At 41.6% G+C, this 26560-nt stretch overlaps 1 protein-coding gene across 1 annotated transcript in view; it reads right to left on the bottom strand.

The window, feature by feature from the left end:
• Window positions 1-26560, bottom strand: part of LOC122807573 (proprotein convertase subtilisin/kexin type 5-like) — a 572244-nt gene that overhangs the window by 132312 nt on the left and 413372 nt on the right. The gene's annotated exons all lie outside the window — the stretch shown is intronic.

Below are 26560 nucleotides of genomic sequence, written 5' to 3'. Positions count from 1 at the left end.
TTCATATGCCAGGTCTGGAACTTCTTTTTCTTTACCCACTTTCTCAAACATCTTATCTTCCTACTTTAACTAACATTCCTTCATTTTTCAAAACCACGCTACAGTCACATAACCCAATACCAAACCTGCATACATAATATGAAAACCAAATTACCACCAAACCAAAAACACATAAATGCACTATTAAAAACAGCTTCATCTACATGGGGATGTCCATCCTAACTCTGGCCAAACCCACCACTGAAAATTGCATCAATAATGACATCCCTGCAAATTCCCAAACAATTAGATATTATTATATTCCTTATCCCTCACTAAAACTGTACAGGCTAGCCATCTGGAACTTTTGCAACAAGGTGACCATCTGGAACTTATGCAACAAGGTGACCGTCTGGAACTTATGCAACAAGGTGACCTTACTTTCCTTCTGGATCCTTATCTATACACCTGCTATTCTGATTCTATCAAAAACTTGACTAAATCTACCATTCAAATAATAGCATTCTCCCTTCAAGCCACAACATCCTAAGACTGGATCATCAAGGTAAAAGACCAGGAGATTTTGCTATAGTTAAGCAATAACCCACACCCAGTCACGTGTTATTTTGATTATACAATGAAATTATTTAAGAAAGAAAGAAATTGCTGACCTTCCTTAAATAATGTCTTTGCATAATGCCACTGTAATATTCATTCACATTCTTCTGCCTTTTCTGATGTACTGTGCATGCCTATGGAACTTATGTTCCCAAGCTTGCACAGTAAGTAAATCAGTGCAGTGCAGGAAAGTGAAGAAGACAGAATCCCCATTACTATATATATATATATATATATATATATATATATATATATATTTTATTTTTTTTTTACTCAGATTTTGCAAGGGACAGATTAAATACAAGGAAAATCAGGTAAGTTTCTGGGTATTTATTTTTGCAGAACTTACTTGATTTTTCTCATATTATGCTAATAGAAAAGTCTGGCCTCTCAGTGGTACTCCAGTGACATGACTTTTTTCTATTGGTATATGCTTGATTTACAACAGATATGTTGGTTGGGCTATCCAATCATCATGTACATTTTCTGAATAACAATGACCCGTTATTGCATAATATATACTGGTACACTTTTACTAAAGTTACATCAAAACATAACTCCATTCTTTGGAAAAGCAGGGATTCTAATCTTAGTTCTATGAGAAAACATCCACAAAATGATGCATGTTAGAAACATTTATAGTCTATCCCTGACTGCAAAACAACACTGCCACATTAGAAGATATTTCATCTTGAATATCATCAAATATCCTCCCATGAAACATGCATACTGTCAGACATCAATACAAAATGGATATGACTTGATCTTATCTCCCCCTCTCCTCCTTGCTGCATGCAACCTCTTTAGATTTTCATACCTCATCAACTCTCCCACCAGGTATAATAAAAATAGTGCCAAACAAACTACCTTAGACTGATCCAGACAAAACAGACCAAGATGGCATCATGCCTGATGCATTAAGTGATCACCATCCAACCTAAACTTTCGGCACACTGAAAAAAAAAAAGCATTTATCTCAACCATTTCAGTTGAACAAAGACACATTTGTATCCCGGAGTCATCCAACAATTCATGAGACAAAGAGACAAGGCTCAGAGTACATGGCATTCCAATCTAAACCACTCAAACTGTCCACCTACTTCTGTTAATGCAATTTAACCAATCTCAAGTACTCTCAAACAAAAGAAAATATTTCACTTCCACTCAGAGCACAACATCTCAGCTGCTTAAACTTGGTAAGCCAACTTAACCAAATCCACTTGTAACAGAAGCAAATTTCAACAGTGTGTCTAAATTCAACAATCACTTCATTAATTCCACAATACATCTCATACAGCATAGGCCATCTACAAACCTAGCCACTAGTGATAGTAACAAGTTTTCACTCCACAACTAACATAAAATGGTATTAAAAAATCTGAAGCCCATTACCCTTGCACCTGAATCTTTCAGCAGAATACCTTAGAATTGGCATTGCCTACTTAGTCCCACTTATCATGAATACACCTGTTCATGAATTTCTCTACCCTGATACTTGCAAAAAGTCATTTGTCCTACCATTTCATAGAGGTGGCTCCTCCACTGACATTGCAAACTTCAGTTCAACAGCAACACTCACCCCTCTCTATAATACTTGAGAAATGCATTTACTCTTGGGTGCTCAAATATATAGTTAACGGCAACCTTCTTTCTCCATTACAACATGGATTTTACCCAAATCACAGTACAGACTCAGCAATTTTATTTTTACTTAACACTGTTAACAAAGTTAGAATGATGGCTATCTCATCTCAGAACTGCTCGTTGATACTGTATCCCACACCACACTTTTTTCTATGCAGTCTCACTTTGATTTATCTATGTCAGCACATTAGTAGTTTGAGGACCCCCACAGTTCACTGGGAACATTCGCCATCTGCCTTTTTTTCCTTTACCAGCTAGAGTTCTCCAAGGATCTATACTCGGCTCACTATATTTTAATATATTTGTTAACATTCTTCTTTCTCTCTTGAATCTCTCAGCCTTAGTCCAATATGCAGATGATGCCACCATCATCTGCTCTACCAACCCTATCCATGAACTGAAATCACGCAGTTTTATTTTTCTTTAATTGAAACACGGTTCACTCACCCTAACCCAGTTTTAAATTCTAGACACTAAAAAAATAACCAAATAAACATAAATAAAAATAAATTAATAAATACATATATAAATAAATAAAACATAAGCGTATGGTATTTACTCCAAAATCTAACTTTATGAACAAACTCAGAATTATCAATCTTTCCCACAACTGCATAATAATCAAAGCCGACCCCCCCCCACACACACACACACACACACTTCTCCAGAACTCCTAGGTGTCACCATTGATGAGAATATAACATTTAACATTCACTTTAACAAGTCAAGAAAAAAAACATTAAAAACCTTAAGTCTCCTCTACAAAGTTATTCAACAAGTAACCAACCACAGTAATAAAAAGTACAGCTGTGTACACTTACCATAAATGTAGATGTTCGAGTGTATTCACTGTTGCAGTCATTACATTTGGGTAATCTACTGGCAGGTTGCCCTCAGTCAGCCTGATTAACAAAGTCTTGGATCCTGTGTCAGTTGCTGTCCCTTCTTCCATGACGTCAGGTTGTCAGGGGTATCAAACATGCAGCCGACGCTATTACATCAGTTTTTCTTGCCCCAGATGTCAGGTGCCCCCCTAATGGGGGGCAAATAAAATTAAAAACACAAAAATATACCTCCAACCAAAAGCAAATACACCAAAAAGGCTTTTAAGCATAGTAAAAGAAAGCAGAGGTATAGCCAGAGAAAAACAGGGGGCTGGAGGGAGGGTAACCAGGACTGCAACAGTGAATACACTCGAACATCTACATTTATGGTAAGTGTACACAACTGTACTATGTTCTTTGTGTTTCATTATTGCAGTCATTACATTTGGGTAGATTCCCAAAGCTATGGTTGGGAGGAGGAATTTATACAGCATTAGGACCAGCTATAAGGCCTTCAAGACAGCAGTGGCAAAGCCAGCTCTGGATTTAGAGAAAATTGGTAAATGATAATGCTTGGCGAAAGTATGTACAGAACTCCAGATAGCAGCTTCTAGAATATCCCTGGTAGGAACAACTCTGAGAAAGGCTGTAGAAGTAAATGCAGCCCTGGTGGAGTGAGATCTGATCCCCTGGGGGATAGGTTTTCCATGGTTCTTATAGCAGAAATGAATGCAATGGCTTATCCATTTAAAAATGGTTTGTTTTGAAATAGCCTTCCCCTCTGCCCCAGCAGCAAATGCTGCTACCAATTGTTCAGATTTTCTTCAAAATGTAGTTCTGTCCAGGTAGAATTTAAGTTGTCTGTGCATGTCCAAGGAATGCAGAATCCATTCCCCTTTGTTCTGTGGATTGGGAAAGAAGGTTGGCAAATGAATGGACTGATTAAGAGCCACACTGGAAACCACCTTGGGTATGAAGGATGGATTGGTCCTCAGAGATACCCTGTCCACATGAAAGATGATGAAAGGCACCACTGCCATAAGGGCCTGTAATTCATATATCCTTCTAGCTGAAGTGATTGCTAAAAGGAAGGCTTTTTTCCAAGAAATACATTTTAAGTCTGCAGTAGCAGCTGGCTCGAAAGGAGGTAGAGTGAGCTTCTCCAAAACAAAGTTAAGGTCCCAGGTAGGGGTAGGAGCTCTCCTGGGTGGTCTCAAGTTCTTTGCCCCTCTGAGATACTGCTTGAGCAGGGGATGAGAAAAGAGGGGTGGTTCTGTGTTATAGTGAGGTAAAATAGCTGAAGCGTGGATTTTAATAGAGGAAAAAGACAGGCCCTTGTGAAGCATCTCAGTTAAGTATTGCAAAATCTGAGGTAAATTGGGCGCTGCTGTGCTCATCCCTAAAGATTGGTCGCAGGCACAGAATCTTTTCCATTTGTCAGCATAAGATGTTTTAGTACTAGGTCTTCTCACTTCCATGATGACATCCATCACAGGTTTGCTGAGGGATGTTAAGGGTGAATTTAAGTGATTAGCCAAGCTGCAAGGTTCAATGTTGGAAGCTGAGGGTGCAGAATTTGGTTTTCCTGCTGAGACAGCAAGGAAGGTGTCTGAGGCAGGTGCCATGGAGATATTTGTGACACACTGAGCAAAAGTGGGTACCAGTGTTGGCGTTGCCAGTCTGGAGCAATCAAAATCATTCTTGGTTTGTCCTGTTTGACTTTTAGCAGAACTTTGGAGAGCAGAGGCAGCGGGGAAATGCGTAGACTGATAGGTTTTTCCAGCTGAAGGTCAGAGCATCCACTTTTCAGGCTTTTTTGTGGGGAGTCCTTGTGCAAAATTTGTCCAACTCTTTTTTCTGGGGGGAGGCAAATAGATCTATGTCTGGGCTCCCCCATTTGCTTGTCAACATGTTGAAAATCAGTGGTTCCAGTTTCCACTCATGTGGGTCCATGAGATTTCTGCTTAGTCCATCTGCCAATTCAATTTTCCTGGCAGGAATTGAGCCTGTAGGTGCACTTGGTAGCTCAAAGCCGTGTTCCACAATGCCATGGCTAGTCTGCAGAGGGGGTAGGAATGTGTACCCCCCTGCTTGTTTATGTACCACATAACCATGGTGTTGTCCATCTTTACCATTAGTTGTCCTGGAAGAATGTAGTCCTTGAAGGCTGTCAGAGCATTCTGTACAGCTAACATTTCTTTTTGATTGATATGTAGGTGCATTTGATTTGGGTTCCATTTGCCCTAAATGAACTTCCCTGCCAGGTGAGCCCCCCATGCATAGCCTGATGCATCTGTAGTTAGGGTTTGGGTGGCAGGGGGTAGTGTGAATGGCAGTCCCTTGTTTTGGTGGCAGGCCTCTGCCCACCATAGGAACTCCAGGCGTAGGCAAGGCATGATAGGAATCATTGTTTTCAGGCTGTGACAATGTTGACTCCATAGACTTTTTAAGTACCACTGTAGTTTCCTCATATGCAGTCTTACATATGGAATTAGAAAAATGCAGGAGGCCATGAACCCCAAGGCTTGCAGCATTTGTCTTGCAGATAGCAGGGTTTTTGTGGCCATTTGTTTGAAGTAAGTTACCAAATGAATTTGCTTTTCTGGTGTGAGGAAAGTCATCTGAGCAGTTGTATTCAAGCTTGCACTCAGGAATGTAATCTGTTTAAAGGGTACCAGTTGTGATTTATTTTTGTTTATGGTGTACCCCAGACAAGTTAGAACCTTTTTTACAAACGCCAGATGATTTAGGAGTATGCCCTGTTTTTCTGCCTGAATTAGACAATCGTCCAGGTATGGATATATTTGAATATTTCTTTGCCTGCAAAATGCAATTACTGGAGCCAGGCACTTTGTGAATACCCTGGGTGCAGTAGACAAGCCAAAGGGCAGTTCAGAGAACTGATAATGCAAGTAGCCTGCTTTGAAGCATAGGTATCTTCTGCAAGATTCCATGATTGGAATGTACAGATATGCTTCTTTTAAATCTAGAGTTGCCAACCAGGCATCTTTGCCTAGCATAGGAAGTAACTGGTGAAGAGTCAGCATCTTGAATTTTGGAATGTCCAGAAAGGTGTTTAGAGTTGACAGATACAGAATTGGATGCCATGATTTGTCTTTTCTGGGTACCAGGAAAAGCCTGGAATAGAAACCTTGTCCCTTTTCCTCTTCTGGTACCAGTTGAATAGCCGCCATGTTTAAGAGGGAAAGTATTTGTTTTTGAGCCTCTGCCCACTGATTTGGGGGCAGGTCTGGCCACCCGTTTGGGGTTGGCAATGTGTGAAAATTAAATCTGTATCCCTGGGACACTGTATTTAAAACCCATTTGTCCTGATTTATGAGTTCCCAGTTTTTTGCATGAAGAGGAATTCCCCCCCCCAAAGGGGTGGCTAAAAGGTAAGTGCTTGGTAATTTTAAAGAAAAGTCATTGAGACTGTTTACCATAGGGTGTGGCTTGTTATTTCCAGATTTGGAAAAGGAGGACCCCCACTGCTTAGTTCTGAGAGTCCCCTAGGACTGAAACCTGGTGCTTTTTGTGTGTCTGGGTTTGGCTTGAGAGGATCTGAAAGGAGCTGGAAAGGACCAATTCTTAGTAGGCCAGTACCTACTAAATCTTGGAGGTTGCACTTGTAAGAAATCTTTTACAGTTTGCATAGATTTAGCTTTATCTTCCATCTTTTTTAGAACTTCTTTAGCCTTATTGCCAAACAGGTAGTCCTGATTTAAAGAAGCATCCAACAATTTTGCTTTAACATGATCAGGCAGAGATTTCTCCTTAAGCCATACAAGCCTTATAAGCACAGACCCAGTAACAGCAGCCCTGCAAGAGGCCTCTAAATAATCAAAACCACATTGCAAAATATGTTTTCCAACTTGTTCCGCAGAATGCAATAAATCCTGTAAGTCTTTATTTTCCACACAGTCAGAAATCAACATAATTTTCTGCTTAAGCAGCCCAATAATATTCTGTTGATATTTTAACATATGAAATTGGTAGTTTAAAGCCCTGATTGCCATGGTTGCAGAAGTATAAACCTTTTTACCACATTTATCCAGCGCCCTGGAGTCTCTATCAGAAGGGGTAGGATTTTTAGCAGTAGAAGCCTTAATGCCCTTGGGTTCCTGAGAAATGGTTTCTGGATTTGCAACAGGATTTTTGAAAAGGAACTTGTGGGACTCAGGAACCCTGTAGTATCTGTCAGGTTTACTAGGAGCCGGAGGCAGGGAATCAGGGGCCATACTGGATTCTGAAAACATAGCCAAAGGCCTATGCTGATGTAGAAGAAGGAAATCCCTAAGCCTATTTTTTGAATCAGAAAATTCCTGACTTTAAGGTATGTAAAGTTTCCCCAAAAGAAAAGTCCTCGGGGGGGGGGGGGTCAGTGGGAATGGAATCCTCTGCATCAGAATCCTCATAAGTAGGTATGGACAAATCCAGGTCATTAGAAGAGTCAGAAGAAATAGAGTCCTGATCAGAAGATTCATAGTCAAGCTCAGCCCTAGGCCTCTTAGAAGATGGGGGGGGGGGGTTGACTACCCCTGATTATAGTAATTAGATCTTCAGCCATTTTGATCATTTGTTTTTAGGCATAGGGGCCTAAACATGTGGCCTGGGCATCGTCTTTTTAGACGTAGATCGAGAGTTAGGCCTTAGTATTGAAGGTGGAGTCGGTTTAATATGCAAGTCTGTAGGCCTGAATACACCCTCAGAAGCCGGTGCCTGCACAGTGGCTCTGGACTCATCCAAGGTAGAGACATCCGCGGGTTCCGTAGGTGAAGCATCTCATGGCATACCGGACTCCAAATGGGTCTCAGTAGAGGCCTGCGAGGCAGAAGTAGCAGGTATCAGGGGCTGCGAAAGCACCTCACTGAGTACCGGCGAACTGGTGACTGGCTTAGGAGAAGCATCATCGGCAGTTTTGGACCTCGATGGCCTGTCTCTGTCTTTATCTTTGCATTTTTTCAGAATCCTGGTAGTCGGATGGCTAATCAACATCATTTCTGGATAATTAAACCAAGAACTGAAATATTTAGAGGCAAAAATGTACCGACGACAGATAGTGCGCTGATTAAATAAAGCACAAAACCTACAGCAAGGTACGACGTGGTCAGGGCCTAGGCAAGGAATAAAGTACAAATGAAAATCTTTATGAGGTATTTGCTTTCCACAAGTAATGCAATTATTAACTTTTACTGACATTGGTAAGGAGCAAGAAAAAGTTTCCCCAACGGGGTACTTAGCCTTAAGTTGAAGACTTCGGTTCTGAAACTCAAAAATGAAAATTTCAGGAGTCGGCCGACCGGCACTTGCAATCTGCTTCTGCTTCGCGCACCGCACAGCAAGAAAGACTGATGTAATGGCGTCGGCTGCATGTTTTGTACCCCTGATGACCTGACGTCATGGAAGAAGGGACAGCAACTGATGCAGGTCCCAAGACTTTATTAATCAGGCCAACTGAGGGCAACCTGCCAGCAAATTACCCAAATTTAATGACTGCAACAGTGAAACATGAAGAACATCAATAGCTTCCACCTATGTTTTATTAACTTTCAACTATGTTGCCCCTCTGTTTACAAACCTCCCATCTGCTCACTTCATAAAAAATCAAATAGTGCAATTACAAGGTAGCAAAGTTTGCCACTAATCTCCCAAACAGATCCCTCCACTGCACTGACCTTAAAAACTCAACTAGCTACAATTCCCAACTCTCCTTAAATATTTTCAGCTAGAAGTGACTTATTAAATTTTGCACTTGCCAGAGAAATGCCCCACTTTTAAACATCCCCCTGCAGAAATCTCTGTTCCTACCCCCCCCCGTAGAAATCTCTGTTCCTAGCAAACCTCCCTGCAGAAATCTATGCTCCTAACAAACCTACCTTTCACTTATCAAACTAACAACTCCTTCAGTGGTTCCCTTTACAGCACTTACAGTATTAAATTATGGACTACTACCCCATCAAACTGTAACAGATCAACAATCCAGCACTGTATAACACCAAACTAAGATACCACCTGCAGGATCTGTCACTGCACACACAACCCAGGCTGAATATCTTCAGTTAGAACAAAAATACAGACAATACTCCCTCTATAATCAACTCTGCATTTTGTCTCTGAAGAATACATTTCACCTTATGCATTTTCTCTCTCTGAAGTACATATTCTACTTCCCCTCCAAAAGATCTAATTGCATACTTTCTGCCAAGCATTTCTCAACCTCAGTATTATCCCTATAGCTTCTCTAGAAAACTCATACCTGTTCTCCCAGCCATAAACCCATAATACAGAAGCTCACCCCTACTACTGCTTTTCATGAGTCTCTGCATGCACCCTTGAACTGCGGTGAGGGTATCATAATACAGGCAGCGTACATTCCATATACTCCAGCTCTTAAAAAACTCAGGCTCATAGCTGACTAAGGATTTGTTGCATATTCTTATATCTCTCACCAATTATAAACATCTATTTATCTTTCCCTTACTTGGAGCAAACCCAGTTACTTTCTAATTCTGCAAACTACTTCTTTTATATCCTACAGTCTTCAACCAAATGTAAATCTCTATCTACACTGCTTAGTTCATAGACGGTATCATTTTTTTGGCTGATATACTTGATCTGCAACATTTGCATTTTTGCATATACTCATTTTTGAATATGTACTTCTTTTCATTGTATACATTTTTTATCTGTACCACTTTTCATTGTACTCAGTCTACTTTCTCCCAGGACCACCACTGAAAAGGGGCTTCTGTATGCTAGTCATACTTTCCTGGTAACCAAATATAAATAATTAAAAACAAATAAATATACCAACATGGAATTATTCCAGCCCTCATAGGCAGATCTATTCTAAATGCTCACTTTCATTAGAATGGCTCATAAGTGTTTACTTGTGCCCAAAGACAAGAATAGATTTGAAGACAGTGCATATAAAGGCGACATGCCCTCCTTAAAAAACATTGCACATATTCCAACCTTGAAAGACACGACTATGGTAAATGAAGTGTTGTGTAAAATGAAGACCAGACACATCAGATATACAATATGCATTTAAGGGACCTACATATGTGAGTGTTGGGGTTCTACGTCCTAAAATGGATAGCAAACTATGTATCATTCAGGCTACTGAGAAGCAACCTCTCCCTTATGAATAGAACCTCAAAGGACCCTATTCTGCTAGATCTACTAAGTTTTCACAAGTTCAGTGGTATTGTAAACAGTCAGTCAAAGAATATGAATTGGTTTAGCAAAATTAATAGAACATATTGAAGGGATACGTATGTATCACAGACAATACTACTTTTGTTCAACTGTCTTCCACTCTACATAAAGCAAAATACTTCCCTTGATCTATTCAAATGTAATTTAGACAAATGGATTGGCAACTACAAATTAAGCTCAGGCATATGACCGATGTCTGTCATGGATAGGGGAAAAACGTGTCTACCCAAACATATTCTTGTTCAGCACATCTTTAGGCTATTCATATGAGAAATATAAGGGCTAATAACTATCACGGGAATGTAAGCCTAGGTTTTTTTAAGATTCTTTGAGATCAACAGTCTAGTAAGTACTTATGAGCTTATGAATGTCTAAAACTATCATTTGCGAGATACTGTGGACATTCCTGTCATGTTTGGTAGTATTTCTGGACTTATTATTCCACTAAACAATGCATGCCTGTAATTAATTGATAAAATTAAGAAGATGAGAGTTGATATCTCAACAGAATGCAAATACATGGGTGTGATTATGTCCTCTAGTATGTCAGAAATTATAATTGTCAATGTTTCACTACTTGTAGAATATAAAATTATATTTTGCCAAATGGAAACACCAGCTTCCTTTTCTGGCTAGAATTTTTGGAGGATCGTATGGAAGTGCTGTCCATGCTGAAACCAATTACAACTAATTTATTTAGGAGAATACAGTGGTTAATGAGGTCAAATACCTTTGTTAAGTCTATAAATAGGACATCTTTAAAGAAGCCTTCATCAGTGTTTTACATGATGACATCAATTAGGGACAAAACTGCTGTCATAGTACTTTGTTGAGGCAATATCTATCCTGTTTGGAGAAAAAGAGGCAATACTTTTTGATGTAGTGAGATAATGGGTGCAAACTGTTTTTTCTAGAAGTTTGCCCGGAGTTGAGAGGATGGATATTGAACAGAAGTGGGAGGTATCTTTTCAGTTGACTTGCTTTGGGAAGGGTTTAATTAGAGTAGTTTTCCAACTTTGGGGCATGATATTTTTGGTGAAACATAGATTATATACATGGGTGAGATGAAGAAATAGGTTATCTCTGCAGTGTTATATGAACTAAGTGTTTATGTAGTCAGATCTAGGGGGGTGTCAGTATAAATTCTTTTGAGTAGAGAAGAAAATTCTTTGGGATGTATGCATTTGAAGTGGATAAATGCTGGTGGCTAATTTATGATATGTGGGGGATGGGGAGTTTATTGATGGGAGATTAAGGAAGTCATCTGTAGAATGTTTTGCTATGCCACTTTAAGCAGTATTTGTAGAGAGGATGTTATGAGGGAGTTTTATTCCTGTATAAAAGGTTAACCTCTTTCCAAAAGTGATTGGGGTAAGTAAAAGTATAATTTATTTCTTTGTTTGCAGATTGCTTTTGTTCCTTTGGATGGACTGCTTGGCTATGTTATGTAAGGTGACAGAAAAGGCTCATTTCTCAGTTTTGGAGGTTTGTTGCCATATTTGCCATGCTTCATCTCATAGAGTCAGGATATGCTTCCATTTGGTAGATAGTCATTCTGTCTTGGTGTGTTTATAAAGCCTATTAGACAAGTGAAAATAATTTGTCTTGTAGCTGGAAAAAAATGTTGGTTAGGCTCACTGCTGCTATTAGATACATCTAAGGACAGTATATTGTTCCATATGTGGGCTGTGAGGACATTTTTGAGCTTGTGAATATAACTACTAGATTATTTTTTAAAGGTTTTTAATATTGGTGGTAGTTTTAAATGATGGTTGATTATTGTAAAAGTGATTGGACAGTGGTTGCTTAAGGATGGTTGGAGAATGTTAACATTGGAGATGAAGTTTGGAATATTTGCATTATTGAGGTTGAGTGTAGAGTGTTTGGAGGTCTTGTTGTAAAGTGTCTGATGGTCTTGTTGGTTCTTTTATGAGTCGAAGGAGTCCTAGGTTTGCTCAGAAAGTACCCATGTTAAATGAATGAAGGCCATGATAATTAAGGTTTAAGTCACATAGAATTGTAACATTATTATTTCTGGGACAACTGTTCAAAATGTTAATAATGACTGATTTGAATTTATTTAGGGAAGAAGTTTGTGGCAAATAGACTTTAGTGATTTGTTTTTGTAAGAAGGAAATGTTAAGAGACTCCAGTTAGGATCGGAGCCTGAGGAGGAGTTTTCTTGGGCAAGGACTTTTGGGTTTAGGTTATTTTTGTGCATAATTAGAAACCTTCCACCAGAACTTTACCTATCCTTGCATCACTAACATAGTTGAAGGAGATTAGAAAGTGTTGGAATTTGGGATTGTCAGAATGTTTGGATCATGCTGGGAGATTAATGTACTTATATGGTATGTGTGTCTTATGTGCTTCTTTTGAATGGACTTCATTACGGGAGAAGTAGAAGGCCTTCTCCTCATTTAAAGACTGTCTAGATAAGGGCACTAACAGGGAAATTATGCTCTGTCAATGCCTTCAGTTAAGGTCTATTTATCTGCAAAGGAAGCAAGGATGCCAATTAAGAGTTTGTTGAGAATAATAACTTGCCTTACAACTTAACTTGCATGTACAGTTTATTTTAATTGTTCAAGACTGTTAAATGTACTGGAGCTTTTCTCCCCGGACCTCCACTGAAAATGGGTTCTCATGGCCTAGTGGACTATCCCAGTAATCAAGTGATAATAAATAAATAAATAAATAAATAAATAAAAGCACATTATATTGGAATGTGAGATGACAGAGTGTATAACAGAGGTAACACAACTGTGTTATGCAGGGCATTAATTAATAAAATCTAAGGGACAACATAAGGACTCAAAACTAAGATAGGAGCAACATTTAGAGAAAAGGTTGTCACCTGAAAGCTGCAACAGGGTAGTTGTGTAATGGTAAACTGTTTATTCCACATCACAAGTAGTAAAAGACATTGCATCACAGGCAACATTTGCTAGTTAGACTTCAGATGAGAAGGGTTCCTACTAGAGAGATCTATCGGAGGTGTATGATAATGTTAGTTATCTACATATGATTTGGTACTGCCTGCAGGTTAAGGTGGCACAGAAAAGATTAAGGGATGCAGGTTCTTGGACCTTATATTTGGAACTTTCTAGCAGGTTGCACAAAGAGTTTTAGTTATGGGGTATTAACACTGTAGGAAGTAGATTAAATATTACTCATTTATGTGGCTTAAAGAGACCAGTTTAGTATTGATTGCAGTTACTTTTGCTTATTGAGCAATTACTCCTGCAGATATTGTTTCTTCTCTATATATGAAAATCATGCATGGTATTAGGCTAAAAGGCATAAACATTGGGAAATACTTCAAAATTAGTGGAATACATTTTATTCTCACTGGCCGGATACTAATTAGTCTTATTTAGACAAATGTATATAATACGGATTTGTCAAATAAAAAATAATAATTTGTAATTGCAAAAAACAACAGCTAAAGCTAGCATTTGATTGTGTTTTGCTGCTTGCGTTACAGTGGTGTAAGATCACAAACACAGACATCATAATGAACTGGTTTGGTTTAAGGTCAGCGCATCTGATAGAAGATAGTTATTAGAATGCCTATCAGTCACTATCTGTTCTGTGAGATGCAGTGACCTTGGAATGCGAATAAGGTAAGTACGGAGGGCAAAGTCTCTCACGTGAGGGGTAAAGGGAGCATAAATCCCTGAAAACAAGTTTTTATTCAAGAAATACCTGCATCTAAAAGACATTGTTTGAAGTGCACGCATTATGAGAATATGTGCACTCAGTAGGTTCATGGGTTCATATTAGGCTAACTGCCCTTGGGGGTCATTTTAAGCCTATCCAATTACCCCAAGTGAAAATCAAACCCTATACCTTGTGTCTGTAAGGCAAACACCTTAACCATTATGCCAAACTTCCATCCCATGCAGATATTTGCTAGATCTTGTGATCCCTCTACTGTGGCATGAGTTGAAGGGACAAGCACATATAACGGATCTGAGATGAAAGAACATGGAAAGTGAGTGAGCATGCAGTAAGAAAGTAACTCCAATATAATACTTTGCTCGTGATATCGGTCTCTCTCTCTCTATATATATATATATATATATATATATATATATATATATATATATATATATATATATATATATTTATATATATATAATTTCTCTCTACATATATATAAATACACATATATAAATGTATGGGTCCATGTCATAACACTGAAATCTCATAACACTGAAACTCATAAGGATAAACCCATTTCAGTGAAAATTCAAAACACTGAAAACTAATTTCACTGAAAAGAGTACAGTTGCACAGAACTGTGTAGAATGTATGCAATGGTGTCATTTCTTATAATAGTAAACCTAGCATAGTATGCGTCAATTGCGATGGTCAGCTTTATGTTCTATCTCCTGAGATCTGTAGATGACTCTATTTCCTCTTAAGCACTGATTCGCTGTGTGTGGTGTTTTATTCTTTTCTCCATCGTTGTGTGATCATGACATTAGTATATATAAGTAAGTGGGGTATGGGGGGGCAAAGTCCCCTCATAGGGGGGTGCATGGTGGTTTGCCCACATGCAAAAAAAAAAAAAAAGAAGCTATGTACTTACCATAACATTCCATGTGTGTTATCCATTTTCACCTTTTCCTCACTGATACGACCCTCAGATCAAAAGTACAGTTTTGCACCTACCATAAATGTAGATGTCCGATAGGAATGCATCTGCAGTCCTTACAAATGGGTTGTCCTGTCGTCAGGCAGACCCTCGGTCGGCCGGATTCCAAAGTCTGGGTCTGGCCTCGGCTGGTGTCGCACTTCACCCGACGTCATAGCTGCAGTTATTCGGGTATAAAGGCATCAGCCGACGCCATTTTCCTCAGTGTTTCTTGCCCCAGATGCCAGGTACCCTCTAGGAAGGCTAAATTTGGATAAATGCAAATGATTCCAAATAGCAGAGAGCAAACAAAATATAAGCATGTATGTACATATATACAAACAAATACACCATAATAGATTCCCCCAGCTAGCTACAAGATGGGCAAATACCCTAGGAGTACCACAGAGGGGAAGGAGGGTGGGTAATCCTGACTGCAGATGCATTCCTATCGGACATCTACATTTATGGTAGGTACAAAACTGTACTATGTCCTTCAAGGATGCATCTGCAGTCCTTACAAATGGGTAGAATACCATAGCCAAACTGGGGGAGGAGGAGAAATAAAATTATGGTGTAGTTAAGATCCCTTGTAAAACAGCAGTGGCAAAACCTGCTCGGGATCTAGAGTATAGAGGTAAATTATAATGCTTGGCAAATGTATGCACGGAGCTCCAAGTAGCAGCCTCTAAAATGTCTTTGGTAGCCACTCCTCGTAGAAAAGCTGTGGTAGTGGCTGTAGCCCTTGTAGAGTGAGGCCTGATGTTTTCTGGAGTTTTCTTCCCATGGTAGGAGTAACAAAATCTAATGCAATTTCCTATCCACTTAGAGATTGTCTGTTTTGAAATTGCTTTTCCTTCCATTCCTGTTGCATATGCTACCAGTAGCTGGTCAGTTTTTCTATTGCCCTTGGTCCTGTCCAGGTAGTAGTGTAATTGTCTATGTACATCCAAGGTGTGCAACAGTCTTTCTCCCCTGTTCTGTGGGTTGGGGAAGAATGTAGGTAGGTGGATAGCCTGGTTTAAGGATACTCTGGAGACCACCTTAGGCATAAAAGTAGGATTTGTTCTCATGGACACTCTATCCTGATGGAAGATCAGGAAGGGCTGTACTGCCATTAATGCCTGTAGCTCAGATACCCTTCTTGCTGAAGTGATTGCCAGCAGGAAAGCAGTTTTCCATGATAAGTATTGTAATCCTGCTGTTGCTGCTGGTTCGAAAGGAGGGAGTGTCAATTTTTCTAGCACAAAGTTCAAGTCCCATGCTGGCAATGGTGGCTTCCTAGGTGGTTTTACATTTTTAATTCCTCTCAGAAACTGCCTGAGCAGAGGATGTGAGAAGACTGGAGGATCCAAGTCGTATTCTGCTGAAATAGCTGATGCATGAATCTTAATGGAAGAATAGGACAGGCCTTTGTGGAAGAGCTCTGCCAAGTATTCCAGGATGTTGGCTATGTTTACCAGTGACACATTTTCTCCTTTTGCAGTACTCCAAATGAGATATCTTTTCCATTTTGCTGAATAATCTTTTCTTGTTGAGGGTCTGCGAGCCTCCAAGATAATGTCTTTAACCCTTTGGGATAAATTTGGGTTAATTGGTCTTATGCAATGTTCCAGGCAGTCAGCTGCAGTGTTTTCAGGTTTGGATGCAGGGTGTTGTAGTTGTTCTGTGTTAGCAGCAAGGGAACTAGGGGCAGGGGCCATATTTGTTCCCGAGACATGCTCCTCAGTAATGGGTACCAATGTTGTCTTGGCCAGTCTGGAGCTATCAGAATGATCCTTGGACGGTCCTCTTTGATCTTCAATAGCACCTTGTGCATCAAAGGAAGTGGTGGGAATGCATATGCTGTCAGGTTTTTCCAACTGAAAGATAGGGAGTCCACCTTCCAAGCAAGTGGGTGGTACGTCCTTGTGCAGAATTTCTTTAGTTGGTGATTGAGTGGGGATGCAAATAAGTCTACTTCTGGGAGTCCCCATTTTCTCGTAATGGTTTTGAAGATGTCTGGATGCAGCATCCATTCGTGGGCATCCATGGTAGTTCTGCTTAGTATGTCTGCTAGAATGTTTTCTTTTCCTGGTACAAAAATTGCTTGTAACTGAATGTTGTAGCTCAGGGCCACATTCCAGAGGTCCATTGCCTTCTGGCATAGAGGGTACGAGTGTGTGCCTCCCTGTTTGTTGATGTACCACATAACTGTGGTGTTGTCTGTCCTTATCAACAGTTGACCTTGTTGAAGAAATGGTCTGAATGTCTGAATTGCCAGTTTTACTGCCAGCATTTCCTTTTGATTTATGTGTAGGTGTAGCTGGTCTTGAGACCATAAACCTTGTATACACTTGTCCAGCATGTGGGCCCCCCAACCGAGGTCTGAGGCGTCCGTTGTGATGGTTTGGCTGGGTTGAGTGTTGTGGAAGGGCAGTCCTTTGTTTGATTGACAGGCCTGAGCCCACCATTGGAATTCTTGCTTCAGGCATGGAATTATTGGAATTTGGGTTTCTAGGCTGTGCTTGTGCTGAGACCATAAATTTCTTAGGTACCACTGTAACTTTCTCATATGCAGCCTGGCATGTGGAACCAATATTATGCAGGATGCCATGAAACCCAAGGCTTGCAGGACTTTTCTTGCTGTTAGATGGTTCTGCTTTGTTAATGCCAAGAAGTAGAGAGGGAGTTGCTCCTGTTTTTCTACTGTTAGGAATGCCATTTGTTTCGCTGTGTCCAGCTCTGCACCCAAAAAGGTTATCCTTTGGGATGGTATCAGCCTTGACTTTTTTATATTGACTGTATATCCCAGGGCTTGTAGTAGGTAAATGACCCTTTTCAAGTCTTCTGCTAGCTTGTTTTTGTTGTCCGCTTGTATCAGGCAGTCATCCAGGTAAGGGTATATTTGGATTCCCTGAAGCCTGCAATGAGCAATTACTGATGCCAGGCATTTCGTGAACACTCTGGGTGCAGTAGATAAGCCAAAGAGCAATGCTGAGAATTGATAATGCTCTGATCCTGCAAGAAATCTGAGGTATCTTCTGCAATTTGGTCGTATGGGGACGTGCAGGTATGCCTCTTTGAGATCTAGAGTTACCAGCCAAGACTCCTTGCCCAGCATGGGAAGAAGCTGCTGTAGGGTCAGCATTTTGAATTTTGGAACAATGAGGAATGTGTTTAAAGCGGACAGGTCGAGAATAGGTCTCCATTTGCTTTCTTTTCTTGGTACCAGGAAGAGTCTGGAGTAAAATCCCTGTCCTTGCTCCATAGATGGTACCTTTTCCACAGCTCTCATCCTTAATAATTGAGTTATTTGTTTTAGAGCTTCTGCCTTTTGATTTGGAGGTAGGTTTGGCATTCCTCTCTTCCCTGGTAGAGTATGGAAGTGAAACCTGTAACCTTGGTCTATTGTCTGCAAAATCCACTTGTCTCTTGTGATGTAATGCCAGTTTACTGAAAATAAAGCTAGCTTCCCGCCTAAGGGTGCTTCTAGTTGTTCCCTGGTAGGCGGTGCCAGAGCCAAGTCACTGTGATTGTCCTGTAGTAGTGGTGGTGGCTGTGTCTGTGGCTGTACCTCGCTGGTTGTTACCCTGCCACTGGCGTCCCCTGTAGGCACCCCTGGATTGACTTCTGCCTCTTGAACGCCTATTTCTGCCTCTCTGAGTTCTGGAGGAGTCTGGAAAGGACCAATTCTTGGAGGGCCAATTCCTGCTAAACCTTGGAGGTTGGACCTGTAAGAAATCTTTCACTGTTTGGACAGATTTTGCCTTCTCTTCCATCTTCTTCAGCACCTGTTGTGCAGGAGAGCCAAACAAATTGATCTTGTCCATAGGAGCATCTAGTAGTTTTGATTTGACATGGTCTGGTAAGGCCTGCTCTTTTAACCATGCATGCCTTCTGATAACTGTGCCAGTCATGGCTGATCTAAAGGAAGCCTCCAGTGCATCATAGCCACATTTTAAGGAATGGTTACTGACTTGCTGTATGTTATGTACCATTTCCTGAACAGATTTTTTGTCTAATGATTCATCTGAGGACAGCTTTTTGGTTAACTGGTCTAGCATAAATTCTTGATACTGGATCATGTGAAACTGACAGTTCAAGGCCCTAGCTGAAAGAGTAGCAGAAGTGTAAACTTTTTTACCCCATCTCTCTAAGGACCTGGATTCCCTTTCAGAGGGGAGGGGGTTTTTGGCAGAGGTAGCTGCTACAGCCTTAGGTCCCTGGGAGATAGTCTCGGGATCTGCAAAAGGAGCCTTATACAAATGGTAGTGTGTGTCCAGGACCCTGTAGTACCTATCGGGCTTAGCAGGGGCCGGAGGTAGAGAATCAGGAGCAGTACAAGCATCATTAAATGCATCATCTACAACAGAAAGGACTGGAGGTATGGCTAACGGCCTATGTTGTGGTAAATGCAGAAAAGTTCTAAGCCTCTTTCTGGAATCTGAAAAATTCTGACCCTGCCACTGAAATTGTTCCCTCATAGCATGCAAGGTTTCCCCAAAGGAAAATTCCTCAGGCGGAGAGGCAGAAGGAATGGACTCTTCAGCATCAGAGTCTTCATAAGGGGAGAAAGGAGCCTCTGGAGGGTTTGTATTGTCTGAGTCATCAGAGGAATAATCTGTAGAAACTGGCTCAGGGGGCTGTGCTCTAGGCCTCTTCTCTGGAGGTGGGTGAGAGGCCCTGTCTGGTTGAGGTTGGGATCCCCGGATTAAAGAAATGAGATCCTCTGCTAGACTAAGCATTTGTGAACTAGAGCTGGGCCTGTGAGAGGGGGTCTTAACAGGCACAGATTAAGTAGTTTTAGCTGCTTTAGCCCTGGCAAAGGCCTTAATGGACATGGTTGCAGGTGGCCTAGCAGCCCCACGTGCAGGGGTTGAAATATCCAAGGGAATAGTGTCAGATAATTCCTGAGAAACTGCAAGAGCAGGTGGGATTTCAGAAGCCGATTCCACCAGGTTGGAAGAGGCCTCGGTAGGAGGTAAGTTTTCGGCTGAAGGAAGAACCGCTTGCTCGGTTTCAGCCGAAACCGAGACACTTGTGGTCGGCTTAACCGCGGTTTCGGCCGAAACCGCGGACCGCCAGTGTCGGTCCTTTTCCTTGCGCTTTTTAGATATTTGCATAGTCAGAGGATCCGACGGCATAATGTAAGCAAAATCGGAGCCGAAAAACTCCTCAGCAAATTCCGACCGACGTCTAAGCGTCCGCCGGTTAAAAGAAGCACAGGCTAGACAAGCTGCTACGTCGTGGGCTGGGCCTAAACAAGGTAAGCAGTAAGAGTGGAAATCTTTATGAGGTATTTGTTTCCCACAAGTTAAACAGTTATTCACTTTTTCTGACATCGGCTGAGGCAAGAAAGAGTCCCCAACAGGGTACTTAGCTTTTTAGAAGTCTTCGGTAGTAGTAGAAGTATTCGATAGTAGTAATCTCTGGTTCTGACCGACCGGCACTTGCGAACAGCTTCTGCTTTGGGCGCCACGCGGCAAGAAAGACCGAGGAAAATGGCATCGGCTGATGCCTTTATACCCGAATAACTGCAGCTATGACGTCGGGTGAAGTGCGACACCAGCCGAGGCCAGACCCAGACTTTGGAATCCGGCCGACCGAGGGGCTGCCTGACGACAGGACAACCCATTTGTAAGGACTGCAGATGCATCCTTGAAGGACATCTTAGCCATTACCAAAATTCGTGGTCACAAACTTTGCTCTTGGGCACCTCCCCTTTACCCAGAATGCACCGTATACATTACCTCAGAACTTGTTTGCTAATTATACATATATACACAATATGGAAAAGGAAAGCAAGACCCCCCAAAGCAAGGAAAAGATATATATATATATATATATATACATACATACATATACATATCCCTCAGAAAGGAGTTGAAGCCATTGCAAGGTTATATTGAATGAAAAAGAATGTATAACTCAGGACATCACAATCCATCAGAAGCATGGGTAGGGGGTTGGCGGATGGGTTGTGAGGAAAAGGTGAACATGGACAGCACACATGGAACGTTATGGTGAGTACATCACTTCTTTATGTGATGTTGTCAATTTTCACCTTATCCTCACTGAAGGGACAGAGTCCCTAGCATCCTGTACCTTGGTTGGCTCTCAAGGGAGAAAATTACTTAGAACCATAGACCCAAATGAAGGTCTACTCCTGGAAACCAAATCCAATTTGTAATGAGTAATAAAGGTACGGTGATTGGTCCATGTGGCTGCCTTACAAATATTGTCCAATGAAACCCTGGATTAGAAGGCAGAAAAAGTAGCCATGGCTCTAGCAGAATGAGCTTTAGCAAGCCTGGATAATTGCTTATTCTGTGAATGGCAAACATAAGAAATGCATTGAGTGAGCCATTTGGCTAAAGTCACCTTGGACACAGGGAGACATTTTCTAGTATCCGAAAAGGCTACAAACAGCTGATCGATTTTTTTAAAATCCTTTCTGCTATGAAGATAGAGGCATAAATGTCTGTGAACATCAAGCAAATGTAAATAATGCTCCTCTTTATTCTGAAAATTGGGAAAGAAAACTGGTACTTCAATAGAATGATTCAATGTATTTTCTGAAACCCCTTTGGGTAAAAAAGGATGGGTTAGTATGTAGGGAGACTCTATCCTTATGAAATATCAAGTAAGGTGGTTGACTTAATAAGGCTTGCAGTTCAGAAACTCTTTTAGCAGCCATGAGTGCCAATAGAAAAAGGGTCTTCCAAGAAAGGAATTTCAGGTCACATTTTGCTGCTGGCTTGAACAAGGGGAAATAATATTCTTTAAAACAAAATTCAAGTCCCATGGTGGTGAAGGGTCTTTGTACAGGGACTTTAAAAGTATTGTTCCTTTCAAAAAAGCTTTGCAGAGCTTGTGAGAAATTAATGAAGATGCATTTTCACCCAAATGGAGATTCAATATGGCTGCTAGTTGTACCTTAATTGTAGCTGCAGCTGTGCCTCCTTAAAAAGCTGTGCCAAGAAATCTAAAACCATATGAATAGGAGCAGCGAAGGGGTCTATGCCAAGACTCCTAAGCCAACAAACAAAACATTTCCACTTACTGCAATACATTTTATGGGTGGAGGGTTGTGAGATGAAAGAATAATGTGTTGGACAGGGGAAGAAAGAAGGAATTATCTGGCTAAGACTGGAACTGGAGCAGCTAAGCTGTCAGCTTGAGATTGTGTAAATTTGGATGAACCATTCCCATTGGGTGTAACAGGACATCTAGAACTGGGTCCAGAATCCAAGGTTTGTCCAGAAGAAGAGGTCACAGGAATGGGGACCAAATCTATCAAGCCCAGTAGGGTTCAATTAGAATTATTGTCCTCCTCAACTGATTAGTTTTCTGTGACAAGGCTGGGATCAATGGGGTAGGGGGAAAAGCATATAGAATTCCCGGTGGCCAAATGTGAATGAGTGTATCCCTCGGGGACTCCCCTGGAGTGGGAATCAGGGTGAAATAGCTTCTGCACTTGTTCTTCTGCGGAGATTCAAAAAGGTTGCAGCAAGGCTGACCCCAGTGATGGAAAATCATCTCCGCAACTCTTTAATTGAGGGACCATTCATGAGGCATTAAAATAGTCCTGCTCAGTTTATCCACTGTCACGTTGAACTTTCCCGGGATGTGCATTGCTATTAAAAAATGGTTGGACAAAATTACCCATTGCCAAACCATGAGGCCTTCTTGACATAGAGGGTAAGATCTGGTTCACCCTTGTTTGTTGATGTGCCAGACTACAGACATTTTGTCCTACTGAACTGCAATAATCCCCTGAGGGAGAGAGTCCTAAAATGCTTGCAATGCCAGAAGCAACTCTTTCATCTCTAAGACATTTATATGCAGACCGGCCTTGATTAGGGACCAGGTGCCTTGGACTGTCTTCCCCAGATAATGCCCCCTCCCCCCACCCTATCTGGGAAGCATCTGTGGTCACCATGGCTGTGGGCTGAGGAGGAACAAATGGCTGACCTTCAGTAACTTGATCTGACTGAAGTCAACAGAGAAGATCCTGCTTGCAAAGGCTGGTATGACAAATCTTGAAGGACATGGGAATCTCTAGGAAAGACCATTGTACTGATAAGAGCCATTGAAGAATTCTCATATGGTAACATCCTAATGGAACTAGGATGATTGCTGCAGCTATCAAACCAAGAGTCTGTAAGACTAGGCAAGCCAGTATCAAGTTTCTGCAAAGTACTGCTATGACCTGAGACCTGATTGTCATCACTCTTGAGAAAGGCAACATGGCTATCATCCGATATTTATCCAGGATTGCACCTATGAACTAGAGGCTTTGTGTGGGTTCCAGAGAAGACTTTTCAAGATTTACCATGATACCTAAGAGTGCACAAATCTCTAGAATGCAGCCTCTTGCTCAAATAAGCAGCCTTGTCTGGTCATTAATGAGCCAGTTGTCTAGACATGGAAACATCAGGAATCCTTGTTGCAAGTGAACTGTTACTACTGCCATGCATTTGGTAAACTTCTTGGCAGCTGTAGTGAGTCCAAAGAGCAGAGCTCAAAAAGTACAGTTGTGTACACTTACCATAAATGTAGATTTTCGAGTGTATTCACTGTTGCAGTCATTACATTTGGGTTATCTGCCTGCAGGTAGCCCTCAGCCAGCCTGAATATCAAAGTCTTGGATCCCTGCATCTGATGCTGTCTCTTCTTCCATGGCGTCAGGTCGTCAGGGGTATAAAACATGCAGCTGATGCCATTACATCAGTTTTTCTTGCCCCAGATTTCAGCTGCCCCCATAATGGGAAGCAAATATATATATTAGGTTACACCTCCAATAAAAAGCAAATACACCAGAAAGCCAAAATACACTTAAACAAGAGGAAAGGTATAGCCAAGAGAAGTCAGAGGGCTGGAGGGAGGGTAACCAGGACTGTAACAGTGAATACACTCAAACATCTACATTTATGGTAAGTGTATGCAACTGCACTAAGTTCTTTGTGTTTCACTGTTGCAGTCATTACATTTGGGTAGACTCCCAAAGCTAAAGAAGGGAGGAGGAAGTTAGAGAGCATTAGGACCAGCTAGTAAGCCCTGCAAGACTGCAGTGACTAAACCAGTTCTGGATTTAGAAAACAAAGGCATGTGGTAATGCTTGGTGAAGGTATGTACAGAGCTCCAGATAGCAGCTTCTAGGATGTCCCTGGTAGGGTCACCTCTGAAAAAGGCTGTAGAGGTAGATGCAGCCCTGGTGGAATGTGATCTTATCCCCTGTGGGGTAGGTATTCCATGGTGCTTATAGCAGAAATGAATGAAATGGGCTATCCACTTAGAAACTGAAGTGGCCTTCCCCTCTGCCCCTACAGCAAAGCCAACTAGCAGCTGTTCAGATTACCTGAGAGGCTTAGCCCTGTCCAAATAAAATCTAAGTTGTCTGTGCACATCCAAAGAGTGCAGTATTCATTCCCCTTTGTTTTGTGGATTTTGGAAAAAAGTAGACAAATGAATGGACTGGTTAAGGGCCACCCTAGACACCACCTTGGGCATAAAGGAAGGGTTGGTTCTGAGGGGCACCCTGTCTGCATGGAAAATGATGAAGGGCTCCACTGCCACGAGGGCCTGTAATTCAGACACTCTTCTTGCTGAAGTGATGGCTAGAAGGAAGGTGGTTTTCCAAGAAAGGAATTTCATTTCTGCAGTTGCAGCTGGCTCAAAAGGAGGTAGAGTGAGCTTTTCCAATACAAAGTTGAGGTCCCAGGCTGGAGTAGGGGCTCTCCTGTGTGATCTTAAATGTTTGGCTCCTCTGAGGAATTGCTTTAACAGGGTGTGAGAGAAGAGGGATGGCTCAGTATTATAATGTGCTGAAATGGCAGAGGCATGAATGTTAATTGACAAAAAGGAAAGGCTCTTGTGGAGCATCTCTGTTAAGTACTGAAGAATATGCTGTAAGCTGGGCAGTGTTGTGCCCATCCCCTGGGTCTGGCTCCAGGAACAGTATCTTTTCCACTTTTCAGCATAGGATTTTCTAGTACTAGGCCTCCTTGCCTCCAGAATAACATCCAGCACCTGCTTACTGAGGAATGCTATTGGAGAGCTCAAGGAATTAGCCAGGCTGCAAGGTTCAGGGTGTGAAGCTGAGGGTGCAGAATGTGGCCCTCCTGCTGGGGCAGCAGGGAAGGGATCTGAGGCAGGTGGCATGGTTCCAGCAGTGACATACTGCGCAAGAGGGGGTACCAGTGCTGGCATGGCCAGTCTGGTGCAATCAGTATTGTCCTTGGTTTGTCCTGTATGATCTTTAGCAGTACTTTCAAGAGGAGATGCAGAGGGGGAAAGGCATAAACTGAGAGGCTTTCCCATGTGAAGGACAGGGCATCCACTTTCCAAGCTTGACTGTGGGGAGTCCTTGTGCAAAATTTGTCCAATTGGTAGTTCTGAGGGGAGGCAAACAGGTCTATCTCTGGGTTCTCCCATTTGTTTCTCAAAAGGTTGAATATCTTTGGTTCCAGTTTCCACTTGTGTAGGTCCAGGAGATTTATGCTTAGGTCATCTGCCAGTGAATTTAGCTTGCTTGGCAGTAATTGAGCTTGTAGGTTCACTTGGTAGCTCAAGGCTGTGTTCTACAGAGCCATGGCTAGTCTGCAGAGAGGGTATGAATGGGTTTCCCCTGCTTGTTTATGTACCACATAACAGTGGTGTTGTCTGTCTTTACCAATAATTGTCCTGGAAGAATGTGGTCCTTGAAGGCTGTCAGGGAATTCTGCACAGCTAACATTTCTTTTTGATTGATATGCAGGTGCATCTGACTCAGGTTCCATCTGCCCTGAATGCACTGCCCTGCCAAGTGAGCCCCCCATGCATAGTCTGATGTGTCTGTTGTTAGGGTTTGGGTGGCAGGGGGTAGAGTGAATGGGAGCCGCTTGTTGTGGTGGCAGGCCTCTGCCCACCAAAGGAACTCAGTCTTTATACAAGGAATGATGGGAATCATTGATTCCAGGTCCTGAGAATGTTGACACCATAGGCTTTTTAGATACCATTGTAGTTTCCTCACATGCAGTCTTGCATATGGAATTAGTAGAATGCAAGAGGCCACGAACCCCAGAGCTTGCAGGATTTTCCTTGCAGATAGCTGGGTCTTTGTGGCAAGTAGTCTGACATAAGCCGTCAAATACACTTGTTTCTCAGGCGTGAGGTAAGCCATCTGGGAAGTTGTGTTCAAGCTTGCTCCCAGGAATACAATTTGCTGACAGGGTACTAGATGAGATTTTTTTTCATTTATGGTGTACCCCAGTGAGGTTAGAAGTTTCTTTACAAATGCCAGATGTTTTAGTAGCATGTCCTGGCTTTCTGCCTGAATTAGACAATCATCCAGGAATGGGTATATTTGAATATTTATTTGCCTACAAAATGCAATGACTGGAGCTAGGCACTTTGTGCATACCCTGGGTGCAGTAGATAAGCCAAAGGGAAGTGCAGAGAACTGATAGTGCCTGGAGTCTGCTCTGAAGCGTAGGTATTTCCTGCAAGATTCACTTATTGGAATGTGCTGGTAAGCCTCCTTTAAGTCTAAGGTTGCCAACCAGGAATCTTTGCCTAGCATAGGAAGCAACTTCTGAAGAGTTAACATTTTGAATTTTGGGATTACCAAAAAGGTGTTTAGAATAGAGAGGTCCAGGATATGATGCCA

The sequence above is a fragment of the Protopterus annectens genome, chromosome 7.part1 (assembly GCF_019279795.1).
Source record: "Protopterus annectens isolate FY-2018-M chromosome 7.part1, PAN1.0, whole genome shotgun sequence".
In the NCBI taxonomy this organism is placed as follows: domain Eukaryota; kingdom Metazoa; phylum Chordata; order Ceratodontiformes; family Protopteridae; genus Protopterus; species Protopterus annectens.
The sequence above is the reverse complement of the archived record's forward strand: the minus strand, read 5'-3'. Positions and strand labels throughout refer to the sequence as shown.